Source organism: Aedes aegypti, chromosome 2, assembly GCF_002204515.2.
Source record: "Aedes aegypti strain LVP_AGWG chromosome 2, AaegL5.0 Primary Assembly, whole genome shotgun sequence".
NCBI lineage: Eukaryota > Metazoa > Arthropoda > Insecta > Diptera > Culicidae > Aedes > Aedes aegypti.
This window is the reverse complement of record NC_035108.1, coordinates 68,729,717-68,751,718: the sequence shown is the minus strand read 5'-3', so window position 1 is coordinate 68,751,718 and position 22,002 is coordinate 68,729,717. Positions and strand designations below refer to the sequence as shown.

General features: G+C 35.8%; 1 protein-coding gene across 1 annotated transcript in view; it reads right to left on the bottom strand.

The window, feature by feature from the left end:
* Positions 1–22,002, bottom strand: part of LOC5572344 (probable serine/threonine-protein kinase yakA) — a 242,148-nt gene that overhangs the window by 132,786 nt on the left and 87,360 nt on the right. The window contains exon 2 of the mRNA XM_021841135.1: positions 11,454–11,852. The gene's annotated coding sequence lies outside the window, so the exon portion shown is untranslated. The remainder of the gene's footprint in view (positions 1–11,453; positions 11,853–22,002) is intronic.

The window sequence follows — 22,002 nt, the reverse complement described above, 5'->3', positions numbered from 1 at the left end:
CACTCCACGGGTGATAAGTTTCGTCGCAATTTGAGTCCCATCGTTTTACGGGTTCCATCCTGACATCAACACAAAATTGCTGCCAGAAAGTGAGAGTTAGACATTTACACAGTCAACATCGTGTTCGGGAACCGAACCACATAGGGAAATGGAACCGAAAAGCAAACAGCTCCGTACAAAATTTAATCTTGAATCAACAGTTCGAATTTAAGTAGATTTTTTTTCGAGAGTAAAACAAATCCCATCCCGAAGCAAGACGATCAACTCCGGCGGGAAAAAAGTATCGAATTGGGATCTCTCATCGCCATGGCGCGGCGGCACGGCGGTTGGCATCGAAATTGTGCACAGTTTTGTTTGTTTTATGACCCACTTTCGGTGACCGCTCACTATCGGAGTGAGTCGCAAGCTGCACCAGACCCAGCTGTGGTGGAAACGAGGCGTGCAGTCTAGAGAGACTTGGATGGCTGTCTGGGCCGCCGTCGTTTCACACGGTTTTCGATTTCGAAGCAGTTCCGCTCGGAATTGAAAGGTAATCCACATCGTAGCACCGATCCATCCCGTAGATGGTTACCTTCGGCAGCCGAATTGATGAACATTTAGAGAAGGCAAATACTAATGTTTTATTAAGAAACAGCCAAAATAATAATTAGAAATAAGGAATAGTCTCATCATATTTTGCAGTCACAAAATACAGACAAGCACTGAAATATATTTACGAAATATTTACTTGAAAAAAAAAAATAAGATCTGAAAGATCTATGGAGTTTGCACTGGAGTAGAAGCACCGATTTTGGCTATAGCACCAATTGTAGCCATGGCATAGCCAAGCATAGTTTTTACAGTAAAACCAGTGTCGAAAGTAGCTTGATGGTCAGAATTAAAACAGAGTCCGGATTGGACCATTTTCGCCTATCAAATTACTGCTTGATTAAAATTCTTTCATTGGCTGCTTTTCGATAAACTATACTAATGGTTATCCTTTTCCTAAGGCATGAACATATTTTCCCCATAACCTTCAGGTACAGAACAAACTGATTGGATGGAAAGTCGATGATTTTCGACGTGTCATAAAACAATGACACAAAACTTGCAGACAAGGACATCGTCAACAGCTGGAAAATTGCCTCAATGAAAGATATGATTATCACAAACAATGAACTTTTACAAGTGATCGCAACCGAACTTGTTTATATTGTCGCTGACATGATGGGATCGTTTCGTTCCGAAGAATGAGGTCGATCGAAGCATAACCATAACAGAACAGAGCTATATGCACTAGTCAGTAGTCAGCTTGCTGCAGCCAGCGCGGTGGTGGGTAGCATAAACAAACGATCATCATCGAGTCGAGTGGGCGAGTTTGGCGGATACGATCGTTTAGTGTTGTTACAAGTGCGTAAACATGTCATGTGCTATTTTGTGCCAAAGACAGCCGCACAGCTAACTAGTATAGTAGTTTATAAATAGCTTGTGGAATGTGTTGTGCAAACTTTTGAGTGCACGTTTTAAACGGTTTTTAATGATTCATATTTCTTCCTCCCTGGTATAGCACCAATGAGTTACATAGAATATACAATGTTGAAACATTGAAACAAATGTCAAATAAAAAAATTTCAGGCAAAAAACGTTACACTCTTCTATTGCCACGATTTGTGCGTTATATATTTAGGTTAAGTTAGGTTAATTAAATTGAAAACGTGTTTTTTCCTCTTATAAGCAGGTGAAATCAACTCACCTGTAATAACTGCTACGGCAAATGAAATGTAATATGTTAATAAAATCTAAAATTTGTTTTACCAAATTAGGATGATAGTGTTGTCTAGATATAAGAAATGAATGTTATGTTTGAAATGATATAAAAAAAATATTAAAAAAAAATAGTTCATGATTAACATAACTGTTTATTGGATAAAGTTGATGATGCTATATTTTGTAGTGAATTTTATAAGTCACTTCTAAGAGATGGCATTAAACAATATAGGTTTGATTATGAAGCATTTCCAGCTAAATTTTAAATGAAAAAGATATTTTCATGCTAATTTTTATCAGAAGAAATGCTGTTCTATATACATTTGTGTTCAGAATAATAGTAGTGCAAGCCGATATTCATACAAATTGCTCAACTTTGGCATGTTGTAACTTTGTTTCCCTATGAGTAATCGCCATAAAATTTTGTCAGAGAACTACAAATGTACTCAATTTCATTATCACACAGTATCGGTTAAAAAGTTAAGCACCAGGTGAAATCGCTCAATATAACAGTTTTTATTTTGTAAAATTTTGTTCAGCAACAACTTTGTAAAAAAGTGGCTTGTTTATACATTTATAGCCTGAAAGGAAATTGCTGAAACGATGAGTAAAGAAAATTCAAAAACTCAAAATACAACAAATATTCAAATTATTAAAACTACTATTATTTTGAACGATTTCACCTGATGCTTAAATTTTCAATCAAGAGCGTGAAAATCTCCATATTTTATGATAATGAAAATTAGGGATATTTGTAATTTTCCGCCAAAATTCATAGGGAAACAAAGTTACAACATGCCAAAGTTGAGCATTTTGTATTAAAATCGAGTTTCACTACTATTATTCTGAACACAACTGTAATGCATGAGGGCAAGGGGTATAAGCCCGCCCTAAACATGTTTAAGCCCCATCAAGTGAATTGTCATTTTAATCTTCGTAAGCACTTAGCTAAAGAAATTTATCGAACAATTGGGTCAAGCCCATTATGGTTTTGCGCACAACTTCTTCTTTTTCTTACTGGCGTTACGTCCCGACTGAGATAGAGACTGTCTCTATTTTTAATGAATTGCTTTTTAACCAAAATGGTCTATAAAGTAACTTCCACAGGTTCTTACGGAATTTCTACACAGATTTCTCGAGGAAAAGTTTCAGGAATTCTTCGAGTGATTTCTCTAATGATATCTACTGGAGTGTTTTCAAGGAAACCTCCAGGGATCACTCCAGAAGTTACTCTAGAGTTTCCTACCTGATTCTCCCAGAAATTTCTCCAGTAATTTTCAAAAGATTCTTTGATGAATTTCTCACGAATTTGCTTCATGAAATGCTCCAAAGCTTCTACTTCCAACAATTTCCACAGGGATTACTTTGAAATTGGCTCTGCTGGAGTTTCTCCAAAAAACCCTTCAGAAATTATTTCAAGAATTGTATCAAGAGCTCTTATAGGAAGTCCTCAATGAATTTTACCAGGAAGTCCCGGTCCTAGGTATTTCGCCATTGTATGGATAGAATAAATAACAACTACAGGTCTTACGAAAATTTCGCATGTAAAATCTCTATGGATTCTTCAAAAGTTCAGTGATGTTTTCACATCAGCAAATACTACATCATTTATTCTAGTTTTTCTTCTGATTCTTTCACAAATTTCTTCATATTATGCAGAGATTAGATGTTCTTTTTTAATTACCTTAGAGATTTATTTAACAACTTCTGCAAGATTTCCTTTGGAGTCAAGGAGTTCTTTCAAAGATCCTCCGGAATTTCTACCGAATTTTCTCTAGGCACTACGTTAGCATTCCTTTAAAAACATCTCTAGGGTTTTCTTGCCATGAATTTCTCCAATAATTTATGAAAACTGCTCTTGAATACATCTCTGATTGAATTCTTTGATAAATTTTTGAAGTTTTCCCTGGAAAATTTCTCAAAGTATTTCTGGACAAATACCTGAAAATCCTTGGAAAGAGTCTCCGGAGTGATATCCGACGGTATTTTTCATTTTATTTATTTAGTTAACATCTAAACAGATAACACTGAATCAACAATGTGGCGCCGCAATACTCGGTTCGTGGTCGTATATTTGCATCCTTGGTTCTGCCCCACGCTCGCCAAACCGATACGCACTTGATCCGCCCGCCTAGCTCACTGCGCTCCACGCCTTCTTATTCTAACCAGATCCGAAGCAAACACCATCTTTGCAGGGTTACTGGCATTCTTGCAACATGCCCTGCCCATCGTATCCTTCCAGCTTTGGCCACCTTCTGGATACTAAGTTCGCCGTAGAGTTGGTCCTTCGCCGCCACACACCGTTTTCCTGCACACTGCGAAAGATCATCCTAAGCACCCGACGTTCGAAGACTCCAAGTGCTCTGCAAGCATCCGAATATATAGTGTGAAATCTTGCAAATTCTCCATGGCAAAATTCCTAGAGGCAGGCTTGGTGGCATGACAGGAAACAATCCTGGTTGAATTCTTGAAGAATCCTAAGGAAATCGATGGATTAAAACATTTCAAAGAGTATACCAGAAACCAGAAATCCTTGGAAGTTTTTCTTATTTCCCAAGAAAAACTTCCAGGGATTTTTGGTTTCTGGTATACTCTTTGAAATTTTTCCATCCATCGATTCCCATAGGATTCTCTCCAAGATTATGAATTTCCGGAATATCTGAAGTAATTTTCCGAAAAATTACTTAATGAATTCAGGTGTTATTCAAAGATAAATGCCTGGAAGATTATTACTTGATCTATTATAGTGTGTTTTGCCTTAGGAAAGATGACCACTGAAAACTTCTGGAGAAACTCTTTAGAAATTGCTTAGAAAGCTCATAAGTCATAATTCATTCATTTTTTTTATCTATAAATAAAAATACAATGTATCGCTGACGAACTAAAACTTTTGGCAGCAATCGCAATTTTGAGACCTGATCAAATGGGGCTCCTTCAGGAAAACATCCAGAAATTCCCTCAAAAATATTCTCGAAATATCTACAGAGACTCTTCCAGAGATTTCCCCAGGATTTATTTTGAAGATTCTTTCGGGGATTTTATCAGAAAATTCTCTACCGTAATCTCTATGGCTATTTCTTCACTAGGGATTTTGCCAAAGATTTTTCCAGGAGGAACTTTTGCTCGCCCTGATACATTTTAGACCCGTTCCGATAGGGATCCAGAAATACCTTAGCAAGTCATCCGTGGATTCGACTAGGGGTTTCTCCAAAGATTCCTGCTAGTATACTCCAGAATTTCTCCGGAGATTTCTCCAGGGATTTTTTAAACGATTTCTTTTGGTATTACTTCAGAGATTCCTCTATAAAATCATCCAGAGACTTATCCAAAGATTCAGAAATATATTCAGGGCTTTCTCCATAAATGCCTCTAGGAGTTATACTAGGCCAATAATCCTCCAGGGATTCGTCAGGATTTTACATTCTGCGCCTCCAAAAAATCCTCCGGGGATTCCTCCAAAAGTTTTTCTTGTAATTCCTCCAGAGCTTCTCCCATGAATTCCTGCAGGAATTATCTCCATTGATAAAATCTTTACAAAAATCTTCCAGTGATTTCTCTACATAAATTCCTTTTGGAAAATCTCTTCGTGGATTACTCCAGAGGTTTCTCCAAGGATTATTCTTGGGGTTCTCCAGAAAAAAAAAAATCTCTACAGGGGTTTTCCTGGGATTTTTTCGATTTCACCAGCAAAATCTCTTCACTGATTCCTCCTGGAATGCCTCCATGGATTCTTCATGGATTCTTCCAGGTATGCCTCCAGGTGTCTTTCAGTAATTAACTTAGAGATTCCTTACAGATTCCTACAAAAGTTTCGCCAGAGACTCCGCCAATGTTTTTTTTTAGGAAAATGTCCTGCAGAGATTTCTTCAGCTTTTTCTTGAGGAATTTCTCCAAGGATTGCTGCAGAAAAATCTCCACATAGTTTCCTCTAGAAATTGTTCAAGGGATGAGCAGGTAGACTGTATTGTTTTATGAAATATGCTTTTTGTGTACACAGTCTTTGTTATGAAAAAAAAAACCGTTGAAAAATAGCCGATAAGCATATTGATGTTCCAGCGATTTCTTCACGAATTCCTCCAGTGATTTTCTCGGAAATCCCTCCATATGCTTATGCTAGAATTTATCCAGGACTTCTACCTGGGATACCTCTAGATTTTTTTTTCTAGAGGTTCTTTCAGGAATCCTATCAGGAACTTATTCAGGGATTACTAAAAAAAAATCCATATGGAAATGAACCAGCCACGGGTTGAAAATCTACCTAATAAAACTAATAATAATAATAATTTCTAAAAAAAAAACTGATTCAAAAAAGGGAGTTCTTGAGATTTTCTAAAAAATCGCGAAGAAAACCCTGAAAGAATTATATTTTTTTTATGAAATTTATGGAGAAATTCATGGGCAAATCGCTGTAGGAATTTCTAGAGGAATTCTTGAGGAAAACTCAGAAGATTTTTTGGAGGCTCATAACGAATCTCCAGAGAAATTTTGAAGGGGAATCCCTGGAGGATTGCCTGGAAAAATCCTTGGAATAACTCATGTTGCGATTTTCTTGAAGGTATCCCTATGAACCTATGAGATCCCTGGGAGAATTCCTAAACTCTTGAGGGATCCCTATCTTTTTCTGTTCGGGATGAACCACTGCGACCAGTTTTCTTTGATCTTTTGTGGTATACCCGTATCCTTTGTTTAGTGCATGTACTCCAATATTATTGAGAAATAATGAAGTAGTCGATTTTTATACAATTATCATCCATTACCATTTTGCAAAAAGCTTATTTAGAAAAATATACTTTTTGAAGGGAATAGTTTGGCAACATTAAACTTTCAAAAGCACGCCCCTTAATCAGGTTCGGCCACTGAGCTGGTTGAATGATACATCGGTACTCTTGCGTATCAAATTATTGCTTCTACTTATAAGGTTCAAGCTCGTTTTTTGACACTGTGAACAGGTTTCATCGCATTCGACATTTAAATTCCTTGAAACAAGCAGCTTATTTTAGACCGTAGGAGGTCTGCTACTGCACTGATTGGGAATCGCGTATTTCCTAAATTACGAAAGATATGCATTTGAACTTATCACTTAATACTTGAAAGTATTTGTCTCATGAATTGAAACCTGCCTCAGATGCTGATTGAGTCATTTTTTCCAGTTTGACCTCTTTATCATCTTGGACAAAAAGATGTGTCTTAGTGGCGTGTTACTCTTTTATACTCTTCCGACTGTAACTTACAAGTATTAACAAAAACAGCTACAACAAGAGTACAATATGATAGATCTTACCTCGTAACGAGAGATCCCTATAGGAATCATGAATTTAGTTCTTGACGAATCCCTAGATGAATTTCTGAAATCTCCCGAAGAATACCTGGATCGATCCTTGGAGGAAAACTCAGGAATTATTCCTAGAGGAATTTCTAGGAGACTACCTGAGGAAATTCTGGAGAAATATCTAAAGTAATCCTTGAAGTCTTAGTGTAACCTACAGAAAGCTTTGAAGACATCTCCATAAATCCCTATAGAGGGTTTCCCGGAGGAATACTTTGAGAAGTATCTGGAAGATTTTTTGGAGTAATATCAGTCAATCGTCAAGTCAATAGCTAGAAGAATCTTTGGAGGAATATCTGGAGAAGTCCTAGAAGTAAACTAGTAATCTAGGAAAATCCCTGAGAAATCCTTGAAGAACATCCTGAAGAAATCCCAGTAAAGATTTCACTGGAGGAGTCTATGAAGGAATCACAACTTCAGAAACTCTTGGCTAAATCGCTAGAGATATCCCTGCAAAAATCCGGGAATAAACCATAGAGGAACTCCAGGCAAAATTTCTGAACGAATTGATGAAGGTATTTCTGGAACCTTAGCGGAACCGGTCTAGAAAATCTGGTAGCAAACTAGTGGAATCCCTGGAGAAATCGCTACAAGTATTACGGTAAAGATTATCTTGGAAGAATTTCTGGTAAAATGTGGAATTCTGGGGGAATCTTTGAAAGAATTCTTGGTCTTCTTCTTCTTTCTGGCGTTACGTCCCAACTGAGACAAAGCCTGCTTCTCAGCTATGAGCACTTCCACAGTTTTAACTGAGAGCTTTCTATGCCAATTGACCATTTTTGCATGTGTAAATCGTGTGGCAAGTACGAAGATACTCTACGCCCTGGGATGTCGAGAAAATTTCCAATACGAAAAGATCCTCGACTGGTGGGATTCGAACCCACGACCCTCAGCTTGGTCTTGCTGAATAGCTGCGCGTTTACCGCTGCGGCTATCTGGGTGTAAAAGAGTCTATAGAGATTTTTTGGAGGGTTTATTAGAGCCATATTTTAATTGGTCCCAAATTTTCGATTTCTGTGAAAAGTTATAATTCGTCAGCGATAAAATGTATTTTTATTTATAGATAAAAAACCTGAATTGTGACTTGTCGGATGATACCGATTCCATAAACATATCATATTTTTTTCTAATTTGGCCGTAACGGAAATAGTATCGGCTCTAAAGGCACGTTCCCCACCATTTAGGAGATTTGTGTCATTATGCTTGAACTTTATGTTTGATTTTTGGTATGGTGTTTAGACTTGGGTGAAAAATCATTCGAATCCGGAATACTCCGATCAATTCCGTCCAAATCTAATTGTTTGTCCCCTTGATGTTCTTGTAAATCGAAATGAAAAAAAAAACTACATGAAATTTGAACCGTCATACTGTACATGTGTATGAACTGCTGAATATGATGTGTTCCATTTCTTTCTGAAACAGTTTTAAGATGGCCATGCTCTCAAAAAAAAGTCAAAAGTTCCATCAAGAGTTCTTTCATCTTTCATATAAAGCTAAAAGAATGAAAATCGATTCATAAATGGATTTTTGAGAGTGTTTCAAAGTCTTGTGACCCTTCACCTTCCGTGGATACAACGTAGTATAGAATTCGACCATCGCGTGGCACTGGCGACGGTATGGACTTCCGGTTGGGGCTGATTATACGATAACTCGAGATTGTTAGCATATAGAAGGAAGCTGTCTTCGGCAAAATTGCTCAGGAGAATAAGGACTTCCACATGGATTACACTTTAGCTCGGAATTTGACCATCGCGTTGTGCTGGCGTTTTTATGAACTTCAAATTGGAGCTAATTATGCGATATTTCGCAAATGCGTACACATAGAAGGATGTTGTTTTTTAAGACAATTCTCAGACAAACGTCATGTAATTGGAATAACTATGGATTTTTCAGGAAGAAGTACCAAGTACAAACATTTTAGAGTTCTAATAGTTAACAAAGGAAATTCCCTAAAACTTCCTGGATGAACTTGAAGAAATTATTGCAAAAATATCAAGAGAAAATCGTGAAAGTAACACAAAAAGTGGTACCCATTTACCGCATCCAAAGAAACCTCTTATATAAAGAATTACAACTAAGACCTCTGGCAATAGTTAAGAAACTATTTCTGGAGAAATTGTGGAAGAAAATGCAAAGGGAGATAATTTGTGCAAGGAACTTTCAAAGAGTTTCCAATGAAAACAGAGAAACAAATTGCTGAAAGAAATTCGTGAGAAACTCAGGTGTTGAGAATCTTCTCTTAAACAAATCTGTTAAGCTGTCTTCAAGAAATTTCAAAATTAAAAATGATGTTTTTGAAGTTTGTAAGATCCGGATACAGCCAGAGTGGTATCGAGAATATAAAAGCTCATTGTTCAAAATGGCTTGCGTTAACTTGCTTCGTTCATCAACAACAACAAATAGGTAATCAGACATAACAAAAATTCTGTAATCTAAATATACAACCAAAAAAAGTAATCGTGATAGGGTGCAGAGCTGCTTGGGCACTTCCATGATTCACTTTTGCATGGGAGGTTTTTCTCTGCCGAATCTTCTGAAACTTTGCCATAAAAAGCATTTCAATACGACGCATGTTGTGGCCGAATATGACTTAGTAGCTTTCAAAAAACACCACTGCCGAAGTGAATCAAAAGTGCCAAGAATAGGATCCGGGTCCCTATAGTTCTTTTTATGATTTAAGAGTTGATGATGAAGTTAGAGTGTCTAGCAATTAGACTTATACCGAAAATCCTTTCAAGTTTTGTTTTCTTTGGTAATAAAGATATATTTTAATAAATTACCGTTGGTAAATCTTTTAATATATTGCCGTGAATTCCATAAAAAATCTTGACGGACGGATTTCTTTCATCGTTTCGGTATAACAATCACAGTTTTTTTGGATGCGATTTTTTCATAAAACACTATTACGGTAGGCAGGTTTTGTCCGCGTTGTGATGCAACGCCAGAGGTAAGAAGACGAAATCAATAAAACTATTTCCACATCACCTGAAACGGATTGCTTGACAGACATTTATACGCAATCTAGAAAACACATTGCAGAGAGAACGTGATCGATTGAAAATAATAGCTAGCAGCAAAACTTGCTGTGCCAATTCCCTTCTTCGACGGACAGATTCGATTGTTGTGTTGCCCCATCAAAACCTAAAGAGATGCATTTCGATTCCTATTCGTTTTGGAATTCCCTGCACAAACAGGCACATTACATAAGAACTTCAAGCAATTGGACGAGAGGTTGTTTGTTCTGTACACTCAAGAAACTGCCCAACAAACATTTTTGTGGAATAGGAGTTGAACAGATCACTCTCAAGCATATTTTAGTTGAATAAACTGTTATTCAGCTACTAATGCTATTTGGGTGAATACAAAAATATCAAAAAATAAACCTTATAAAATAATACGAACTGAGAAAATTAAGCTTCTATGAGACATTAGTGTATGTTCTTAATAATGCATAAGACTGAAAATCATAATGCGCCTTATGAATTATTGCAGTTTCCGAAAATAACAAACTACACAACGATCAAATCAAAAGTAGTCAGAAGAATGCATAGTTAGTTTCATACGGAGATATTTATGGACTTTTTTTTGTCCTAAGGTGCCGGTGCCATTAGTGGACTACCTAAGCTATAAAAAATCATAGCAAAATAACGAAAAGCCTTAGCAGAGATCTTTTGGCGTCAACAGAAAGATTTCAACCTCTACTATATTGGAAAAATATAAAAAGAGTGATAAAACTAATTTTTTAACATAAAATCGCTTGAGCCACTATTGGTACACGTGTTCCAGTAGTTGCGCTTGTGATCCAGTAGTAGACGTTTGGGAATTATACAAGGAATTTTAAACAAAAAGGCAAATTTTTATACAGGTTTAACATGTTTCCCTTCGAGCAGCAACTAATATCTTTCGAATGAAGCATTAAGCACATCTCTGGGACTTTTCTGCATTTTTATACATCCATTTTAGAAACTGCTTCCATCCGTTGATCCACTACTGGAACACGACGGCAACTATTGGTGCAAGGGAGCAAATTTTTTGCATAAACTTAATTATTTATATGACTTTTTGATGAAATAAAAAGCTGAAATTTGGCAAATCGACTAAACTAGAGGCGATCTATCCACCAAAAATAGCACATGTCGTTTTTATCAAAAAATGTACGTTTTATTCCATAGTCCAATCTACTGGTACATTACAACCATTGGTACCGGCACCCTACTTAAGATTTCAAAACGTTGTATAATTATTTCCCTAACATAGAAATTGATCCGTTTTCTCATGTTTCATAGTCCATATTATTGTAATTCTATTTCAAATTTATGGGTCATTTTCAAAATTATGTTTTATAAATTTCCCAATTGTTTCTCCCTGAGTGTTTACTCACCTTTTTTCCACACTGGAGAACCTATGAAGCCATAAATCCACATGAAGGGAAATGTCACGCCAGCTATCTATTCTTGCACTCACGTTGACACCGGCATGCATCCAGAACACTACGGTCGAAAGCGGAGAAGTGATTTCTTCTTGAAGGCAGAATGTCCCTGTGGGGGCAATATTTGCACAATTTCTTCTCTACACTTCACTTTTCCTTCACCGTGGCTCGATATTTGCAAAAGAAATCACCACGGAATTATCGGTATCGGCGAAAACGGCGACGGCATGCTGGTTAGTAGCTCAACATTATTATATTACCATATTATATTGCAAGTGCCCCGCGTTGGCTTTGATGACGTCATTACCCGGCCCAACAGGCTAGAGCCAGAGCTTGTACACCGAGGTTGGTCTGGAAATAAAGCAAAATGAAGCAAATGGTGGTCGGTTAGAGAGCGAGTCGTTAGCGAAGGAACTGATTTGCGCTATAAGTTTTACTGGGACTATGGCTGGGGGGAATGACTACAAGTTGCAGAGCTCTTTCGGTGGAAGGATTTTTATGGGCTCGAATGTAAGTCAGTCAGTCGCCATTCTGCCGACATGTCTTACCCCTATGCAGTGCAGGCTGATGGGTTCGTGGGTTGTATGTAGCTCTATAAGGTTCTATATTTGCTCACGATATATATGTAGGCCTCTTGCCGTACTTCCCCTGTTGCTCTTGGTTGGCGAGTGTGGCAAAGTCGAAGGGCATTCGAATAACCCAGTCGCCAGATTGGGTGTTGAATAACAGGTTACGACTTGAGGAGGAGGTGCCTGGTAATTCCTTTTTTATGCATTAAACTTCTGTCTTCAAGTTTGCGCAATAAGTGAATGCACATGATCGCAAGTTGTTCGTCGTGCATCGTTTGCCGACCATTCCTATGCAGCGCGACAAGTTTCCCAACCCAACCTGTTGTTGTGGTAGGTTAGGGAGATGGATTGAATAAATGATTCCGTGGCATGCAATCTTATATGTTTGGAATTATGGAACGACTGCTCGTAAGAACGATAGTTTGTTTGACACTTTTCAGATAGGTACTCATAATATTCAAGCAAAGGATTAGTGTAGGCAAATTAATTAGATACGAGATGGGATTATAAAGATATGTCAAGACATTTAGTATTTTAGGCTTGTATTGTACGTAAAAGTGTCAATAAAGTATTCAAAAAATATCTGTGGTATCATAATTGATGTATCGGTTAATGACTGCAATAGTAAATACGCCGGTTTTATAACTCAGAACTTTAACAAGTACACGTCTGCATTTCGAAAGACCATTTGTTAACTGCAAGCAGTGATACAAATGCTCATCAAATTATATGATGCAGCTCAGATACTTTTTCAAGAAACTCCAGTCTGAAGGAATACTTAAGTAGTACAGACTTCGTCCAAACTCTTTGTCCATTGACTTGCCATAATTTCCGCAACATCCTACGTTATGGAATCTTTTCCAGAAACTCGTTCTCTGTGATCTGTTAAGACTACAAAAGGAACAACATGGTGGAATTCTGACCTGACTAGACTTAGGAAACAAAGTAGAAAGGAAATAGACAATATTCAACTGGATCAGAGCCGTTCAAGTTAACCTCAGGCAATGCCTATAAGAAAGGTCTAACATCTGCTGTTTAGGAAAGCCTTAGTATAAATGTTGCCAGTTTGTGTGAAATCAGTCGGTTGAACATAATGTAGGGATTTCGAACGAAATTTACTGGCCTAACGATACTTCTTCTCATTGGCGTAGGAACAGGGAGGGCCAGGGGGGCCTGGCCCTCTCCAGAATCTTCCAGGCCCCCCCCCCCAGAATTTTTGATGACAATAAAAAAAAATAACAATTTTACATGGAGCAGAATCTTCTGAATCAATTTACATAACTCTTGTTATTGATAAAAATCTCTTCAGTAGTTACGTTATTTTATGTTAGCGAGAAAATCTCGCTTGAGTTACACAGCATCAGCGTGGCGGTTCTGAGTTCGTTGAATCGCACGACAACCTTAAGCTTAACCGTCCAGCTGTCGTTCAATTGACTGCTGTTAGAACTAGCTTCTCGTTGTATGCGATAAGCGCAATTTTTCGACATCTCAGTTGCAAAAAAAAAAAAAAAATACCTTGGTGTAAAAAAGCGTCAATATCCTGGAAATTTGATTTCTAAAATTTTTTTTTTTTCTTAATAACACTGTGGAACACGTTTTTGCCTCAAGCATCTAAATACCACTATTTACTTAATTAAGGGTTGCCGAATCCATTGCCGTTTTCAAAAATATCACAGTGCGTCTAGTTTTTGAGATATTGGCTGTTGAAAATGCAAAATTTGACTATTTCAGCCAACTTGCATGCAAGTTTCCCAGCTTGTATGGCAATTTATTTGAATAATTTGCCACTGAATTCAAACTTTATGTGTATAACAACACATATCAGCAAAGTTCATAATACTATCCATGTTCAGAAGTTTGTTTTTGGTGTTTTATAAAAGTATTATATTTTTTCATATTAGAGAAACAAAAAAAAATGTATGGAGACTGCAAGCATGTAGAAAAAATCAATTAATAAAAATTTTATCATACAATTTCAACCAAATTATGTGTAAAATGAAAGTTGAAATCCTATTTTGCATGCTTGCTGGATTGGAGCAAAAAAAAAGTTTGATAAATCATACTTTAAATCTCATGTAAACATCAATTTAACCAGTGTTTTATACAACTTTGGTGACCTGTAGCTAAAATTTGTGACGTGCAGGAACATTTCTGAGAACGGCATAAGATTCAGCGGCCCCAAATCTACTAGAGACACATAATTTAATCCTTGAGACACGCAAACATGTAATTTTTGTTACGCTGTGTAATCCAAATAATTCTGTTTCAGTATAAAGCAAGTGAATATGCACTGTTTTTGTTTTTTTTTAGGATACCCTGTTCGAGGTGTCCGGTGATTTCTTTTATCCTCATAAATTTCGGCATAGCCAAGTTTTCTTCAAATAAATGAAAGAAATTTAACCTGGTGTGAAATGTAACAAAATCGACCATATTGTTTTATTCCAGCAATAAATTCTCTCTTTGATTTTGATTTTTTTTAAGTATTCTCGCATGAATAAATTTATTGCTTAAACAATATTTTTTCAAGAAATCTTATAATTTCTAGCAAATATTTAAAAAAAAAACTCTTAGATGTTCTTTATACAATTTTAGTGGCTTCAGAAATTTTGCAAATATCTTGGAAATTAGTCAAATAATATTGTGGGACTTGTTCATCCTTTCAAAACAAGTCTTCCTATTGGACATCCATTCCTGCCCTGTCCATGTCTGCTTTTTATTAGCAAATTGATTCCGAAATATGTTCTCAGATTTACCTAAAATATGTTACCCAATCTTTCAAAAGTTCAGTTTTTCTCACAATTTCTCCAAAAAATAATTGATTCTGTCAAATCTAATACTGAGGTATTTCGCTGAAAATTCTACTAGAAATTCTTCTGCGAATTTCTGTAGTTTTCACAAAATTGTTATTACAATTTTTTTCGCGAAGTTCATCAAAGTCCTTAAGAAATGTTTCCAAAATCTGTCACAAATTACGTCAAAAATTCTTCTATGTTTTTTTTTCTTGAAATGTTGATTCAAATCCCCAGATTGGAAAAAAAAACATTGATTTTAAAAATGTCTCTTGCCTTCGAATCTTCAGAGGAAATTTGTTGAAAAACCCTAGACAAACTTAAGCTTTCGAAACTAGCATAGCGGTAAAAGAATTTGTAGAGAAACATGTAGCAAAATAACTGAGAATGGGGAAAGCATTTTTTAAGATATTCATGAAGAAATTTGTATTGATCTTCCTTAACACACTTCTCTAAAAATAATGTATTTTATAGTGTGTCAGAGTCCATTTTTTGTTTCGCCCTCGAACTTCTAGATGTTTTCTGGCAGAATTCTAGAAAATCAGAAGTCAAGAAAGAATATGAATTACTGAATTACTTTTTATTGAAGGGATTTTCTGCCGTAGGCAGGTTCATCCCCAAGAAAGAATAGATTTCAAGGATAATATCTAATGAAGATCCGAAGGAACTTCTTGATAAGTTTTGTGTTTTATTTGTAAATTCATTAGAAAGGTTTAAATTATCATGTAATTGCACCTCTAGAGAAAAGATTATAAATTATCTCTCAATGTATCATTGCCCATCTACTGTTGCACCAGCTTCAATATTTTGTTTTTATCCTTCCTTCACATGATGCTTTGAGAAACTTCGTACAGAAATCTTTCCATACTCCAAAAAACAACATTTTGAAGAATCTTAAAACGGTAAATTGTAAGCGTTTTTAAAAAATACAAAAATACAAAGTTTTTTCAAACCTTTTTTTTTGTAAGTGTTTCCTTAGGAATCTGAGGAATTTGCATAGCAATCTCTAAAGATATTGATATATTTTTGGAGTAATTTTTGAACCAAAACATTGTTTGTGAAGTTCAAGAATGAATTGCAAAATCTTAGTAAATCTGATGAAAATTTCTTCAAAAAATTCCCCAAAAAATCGTTAGTGCAGTTTAACGAAAAAAGTTTTCGGAAAATACTTAGATAAATCTCTGTTATTTTTTTCGGAAGAATCTTAAGGAAACAATAATATAATTCTGTAAGAATAAATTACGTGCCAATTCTCTGAGTATTTTCACGGAAGAGTTTTTGAAAGAATAGTTGAACGTATTCCGCTAGGAATTTTATAAATTGTTAGAATAATTCAAACATTTCGTAATTTATGAACAAAAAAAATCGAGACAGTTTTTTACGGAATATTGCTCATTGATTCTAGAGAATTCCAAAAAAATAATTATCTGTGAAAAAATGCAGACAGATCTGCGGAAAACTTCTTTAAGAAATCATGATTAACATTTTTCCAATTGAATTATTTTTAATTGCTAATGGAATTCTTGTGGAATATTACGAGGAATCCTTAGAGTAACACGTGGAAGAATTTATGCAGGAAGTCTGGAAAGTTTTTGCTGAGATTTTTTCAAACAATCCTGTAGAGGAGATTTTGGAAGTTTATAAAAGCAAAATTATAAAAACTGTAGGCGAACTCTTTGAAAAATTCGTGGAATGAATCCTTGCTTTGTACTATTTTCTGGGAGAAATCTTCAGTAATTCCTGAAAATCCTTAACAAGTTGCTAATGAACAACTGCAGGATATTTTAAACTAACAATTGGTATTTATACGTAATAAGTGCGTAGAGAACCTTACAGGAGAAATTATTAACATAATTTCTAAAACATACTCTGGCGGAATTCCCAATGAGTTTTGTAAAGTTTGTAAACAATTTGAAAGAGTTTCTTCGTGAAATATTTTAGTAAGATTAGAAAGTCTCAGATCGCTTTTCCGTGGGAATTCCAGGACAAACTCAATGAAAACTGGTTAAGGAGTTCTTGAAGAAAGCGCTGAAGAGTACGAAAATAATTCATGAAGAAATTTCCGTAGGAATTCTCTGAGGAATCTCTTCAAAGGACATGGTTAAACACCTGAAAAACGTGGAAGAATCACAAAGGACATTCCTTGTGATATTTTTTTTGCTAGAATTAAAGGAATTTTGACCGGATTACAAAAAGAATAAATGTTTTCCGTAGCGAAAATTGAAATTTACAAACATCACCCATGTGCCACGTAATGAGACAAAATAACAAATAAATAAAATCAATACAAATCTGTTAAAACTAAGAAATTTGTGAGAACCATGATTATTGGGACCGGCATTACTTCTGTAAAAGAAGTATTTGCTAGGCCCCCCCTAGGCCCCCTCCAGAAAAAAATTCTAGCTACGCCAATGCTTCTTCTATTGCAAAAGTCTTAAAACGTGTATTCCTCATACACTTCCCCAGATGTGTGAACATAACATTTGCGGATGACTTCAACTATCAGTATACCTATAAGCACGAAAGAGAAACCCTTAATCAGCATCAGAAATGTAGATACGCCAAAGCTCTTATCCTATGATTGCCGGACTTCAGAAAGCTCCACACGAAGCAGATTTCTGTAGGGTAAGACTATGCTTTGAATCTATAGACCCATTTTGTTAATTGTGACAGACATACCATCGTCGGGGGTAAGATTGGGCATTTTCGTAATTTGACATGATATGTTCTTTTGAATATAATAAAATATAAGAAATTGGTTTGTTTTTCATTGAATGGTAAACGTATGCTACTTTCGGATGGCTTCGACTTCCAGACTGAGAAAGCCATCCGAAAGTGGTATTCAAGATCCAGTCGAAATTACCATTACGTATGAAATTTGGCCCATCCTTACTCCATTCAAGGGGGTCTCATTGGGCCAAACAAACAAGAATTAACTCGGAATAAGAGCAAATCAATTGAATCTATGTCTTTTTCTCATGTTTCTTACAGCTTTCAAATGACAGTTATTATTTTGGAATTTTGGAATAGTATCATCAACCTAAAAAAGAGATTTTTCATAACACAACAAAAGTGACAAATTTAAAGCTTTTTTCGATAATTTATTGAAAAGTAACTATGAGCTCCCAAGATCTTACTTTTTGACGGTAGCTGTTGATAACTGTAAGGAACATCTCGTTAAAATTTTATAACAATATTCCCAAAAATTGCTGACATATTTCAGACCATGCTTTGGCCCATGTCACCCCTAGGACAAGTATCACCCCCGATGGCGATACTTTATAGAGCTTAAAAGCTTCAATGATTCCTTGTGAGCTTTTTATTTACTAATGTATGAATGGACCATGTCAAAACAATAATCGCAAAAATGACCTATATTTAGAGACTGAACAATAATTATTAATAAAACCGATGGAAGAATCATAAGAATGCTGAAACACAATACATTTTATTTTAACTGTAAATAGAAAAAAAAATATGGGTGTTGTGAATCTGAATGTTTTTTTTTTTTCAATGAATTTAATAAATATAAAACCCCGTCAAATTTGTCAAAATTTCGTAAGCTGGAAATGACTTTTCAAAATTATTGCAAAGTAAAGCATCTCATATTGATTGATTTATTGTTGTTAGAAAGCAAGCATAAACAACTAAAACCAATTGCTGTACACAATAATTATGATATTCTTCAAAACAGGATTTTCCATAGAAATATTAATATAAAATTCATAGAGGAATGATTACAATATGGTAAAGAACCAGGACCGGATTCACAAAAGAGTTACAATGCTATAATATGCTCTCATTAGTAATTTCCCTTATAACTTTTATGCTTTGTGATCCGGGTAAGGTTCTAATTACCTAAAGTAAGATTGAACTGCTTTGAAACCATAATAAGCACAGAGTAAGTGACAAAACCTTCTTTTGAGAAAAACGGTTTTGAAGTTTCTCAGCAATATTTTAGTTCGTACAAATTAGATGAGAGTCAAAAAACAAGCCAGTATAATTATAATATTATTTGAGAAGTAAATACCACATACAAATTCTCTTGTAAAGCTTGAACACAGTACAATATTTCAGTACACTTAACTCACAATTGACCTACATGTCACTCTCACTTACTTTGGGCTCCTCAATTGTAATTCAACATAACTTTTTGGAAATATATGAAAATAATTTTGGATTTCCTCACTTTTCAACGTATTTGTTCTTTAAAGTTTAAGGAATATGTTCACCAGTCACCGCACTGTCAGAACATTATTTTTTTCATTTTCATTCATTCTTATATTTATGTGAATGAGTTCCAAACAAAACTCTTCGAATCAAACAAAAACAGAAACTCTCAGATCCAAAACGATAAAGCAAATATACTGCACACTACTGACAAGGCTAAAAATGATTTAAATTTCAAGCCACAGAAAACTATTCTAACAACAAATTAAAAATCTTAAATTTTATAATGTTTTGATGTGATTCAAAACGTTGGCACATTTGGACGGTTTCTGATAATTTTTAAATGTTCAAAAATATTTATTTCAGTCATATTTTGTGGGGCCCCTAAACTGTGGAGGCCCGGGGGTCATGGCCCCCTCATGCGCCGTCAGGCAAAACGGAGTCGATTTCATTTGATTTGGTTTACTAAATCTTGTTTGCTTCTGGGGAATACAATTATCTTTAGGTAAGGATGGGATTTGAAGGTTTTATTGATTACAGTTAGCAGCAAAGTGGCGGTATGATGCTGTTTTTTTTGTACGCTAGGAATCTTCAGCACTCAGTATCTTCAAGCCTAAATGACCTTCAATTAAATGACTAAATCAGAATACACGATTATATTTACAAATGCGTTGATTTAATTTAATCTTTGCCAACGTTTCGGTCCTTGTATCGGACCTTCTTCAGGGCTCGATATCAATCCGATCCAAGGGTTTTGGACGGCGAAGATTAAATAAAATCAATAAAAAATTAAATGAAGGTTACCGTTGTTCAAAAAAAAAAAAAACAGTCGCATCCAATAGATATTAACATTTATGTTACTAGTTACTCAAACATGTTGCCAAAAACGGATCTCTTTTGTTGCCAAAAAATTGAATCCCACTGTATTCTGATTCATCGTTAAATTTGAACCGTAATCCAAAGTATTTTTTTCCGTGCACTGGAATAGTTTTTAACGCGTTTGAAAATAGAATGGCAGTGGAGATGAACTAGCCAAAAAAAAATAATAATCATTAGTATGGAAATCACTTTAGAATCATCCTTAGGGAAATTTTATTACGCGATGAGCTGATATTATGAGAATTGAAATGTCATTGAGTCTAAAGATTCGAATCTGTTTTAGTCACTTTCAATTAATATTGGGAAATTCAAGCGCATTTCATTTTCATTTTTAAACAACCAAGTTCTAGATCATTCTCTTCTCTATCATCACGAATTCTGACTCCTACAATGGCGTCGATGCGTCGCTAGTTTCTCGTTTAGTAAATATCATATCATTATTAACCTTCCATTTCCGGCGTGGCCGGAGCTATAATGTCTTTTTTTTTTATCTTTGACCTCCGATCAGAAAGGTGTTTGCAACGGTTTACCACAAATAATTAAAATAATTATCATGAAGCTAACAACACAACAGCTTTTAGTAAGATCTGTTCTGGTGTACCTTCTTTGAATCTTCAATAATTGAATGCACTCATAATAAACCTTAATAAATAACGCCTAAGATCAGCAAGCATTGAAATTGTGAGCATGAGCATGAGCATAGATGACCGTACAATTCGTAGTTGCTACTCCGTGATTGACCAGAACAATCGAAGTTGCACAGGGAATTAATGAATGGGGCTTGGGATGAGCTTACCATTCTTTCATGTGCACAAATTGAGAGCTCAAATATTAAAAGTCAATTACGGCGCCGGCCACGTCCTTATGGTCATCGGGGAAAGGAAGGAATATTAGTTAGACAACCGTTGTTACTAGAGACCGAGTATACCTCTGCATCTCCACAGTTGTCATGGTAAGGATATTGGGTTAGTGGGATAAGGTAAAGATCTGGGAGTCACCAATAATTGGTGATGCAATCCATGATATATATAATATATAATCACGCCTAATCAGAATCGCGAAATAATTCGATTATCGCATTGTACGCCGAACAAGTGTTCATCACTCGCCCACTCAGGAGCAAGTGACGCGATCAATAGATCAAACACTACTAACTACTACGATCCGCGGTGTTTTTTCATTTCAGTACGCGAACAACGCGCGACATGTTTGATCCTGCCCTTATCGCCCGCCACCGCAGGAGCAAGCGTCAAGGTCGACGGATCAAACACAACTCTGATCAGCAAGCATTAAAATTGTTACCAAAAACAATGGGCTTATCGATCACGATTTTACTACTGTTTGCTACATTGTCCTTAACAGCTCACATGATGTCAAATTAATTTCAATAAAATAAGTACTTAGTTGGGGGACGGACCTGGTGTAGTGGTTAGAACAAACGCTTCTCATGCCGAGGACCTGGGATCGTATCCCATCCCCGAGATAGTCATTAAAAAAATTCAGTTACGACTTCCTTTGGAATGGTTGATAGGAGCTCTTGGTCGCAAGGTAAAAAATCTCGTTAATAAAGATAGATAAAAAAGTACTTACACTGATAGGCAAAATAAAGTGCCCACCTTACCAGTTTTCGAATTTCTCTCATTGATTTGGTTCAAATTAAAGTTAACACACTTAAATCTTTTTTGATAGTTTATTTTTGATATTCTTTTAAAGTTGCACTTACGAAATTTTGATAAAAAAAGAATTTAACTCAAAAAAAAAAAAAAGAAAATCAATTTGTATTGAACAAAAAAATAGTGACAAAAATAAGTGCCCACTTCCTTCTTGGCCCCAGAAAAGATGGTTTGAGAAAAATAAAAAGCAATTTAATAGTTAATGTGTCCTCCTTTGGCCTTAAGGACTTGCTGGAGGCGCTTCGGCATGCATTTCACCAGGTTTTGTAGGCGTTATGGATCTAGTTCTTCCCAGGCGCGCTCCAAGGCTTCAAAATAATTATTTTTGTTGGTAACACCAGTTTTGTCAACCCTGACATCGAGAATCGCCCACAAATTCTCGATGGGGTTGAGGTCTGGGCTTTGTGGAGGCCATTCCAGC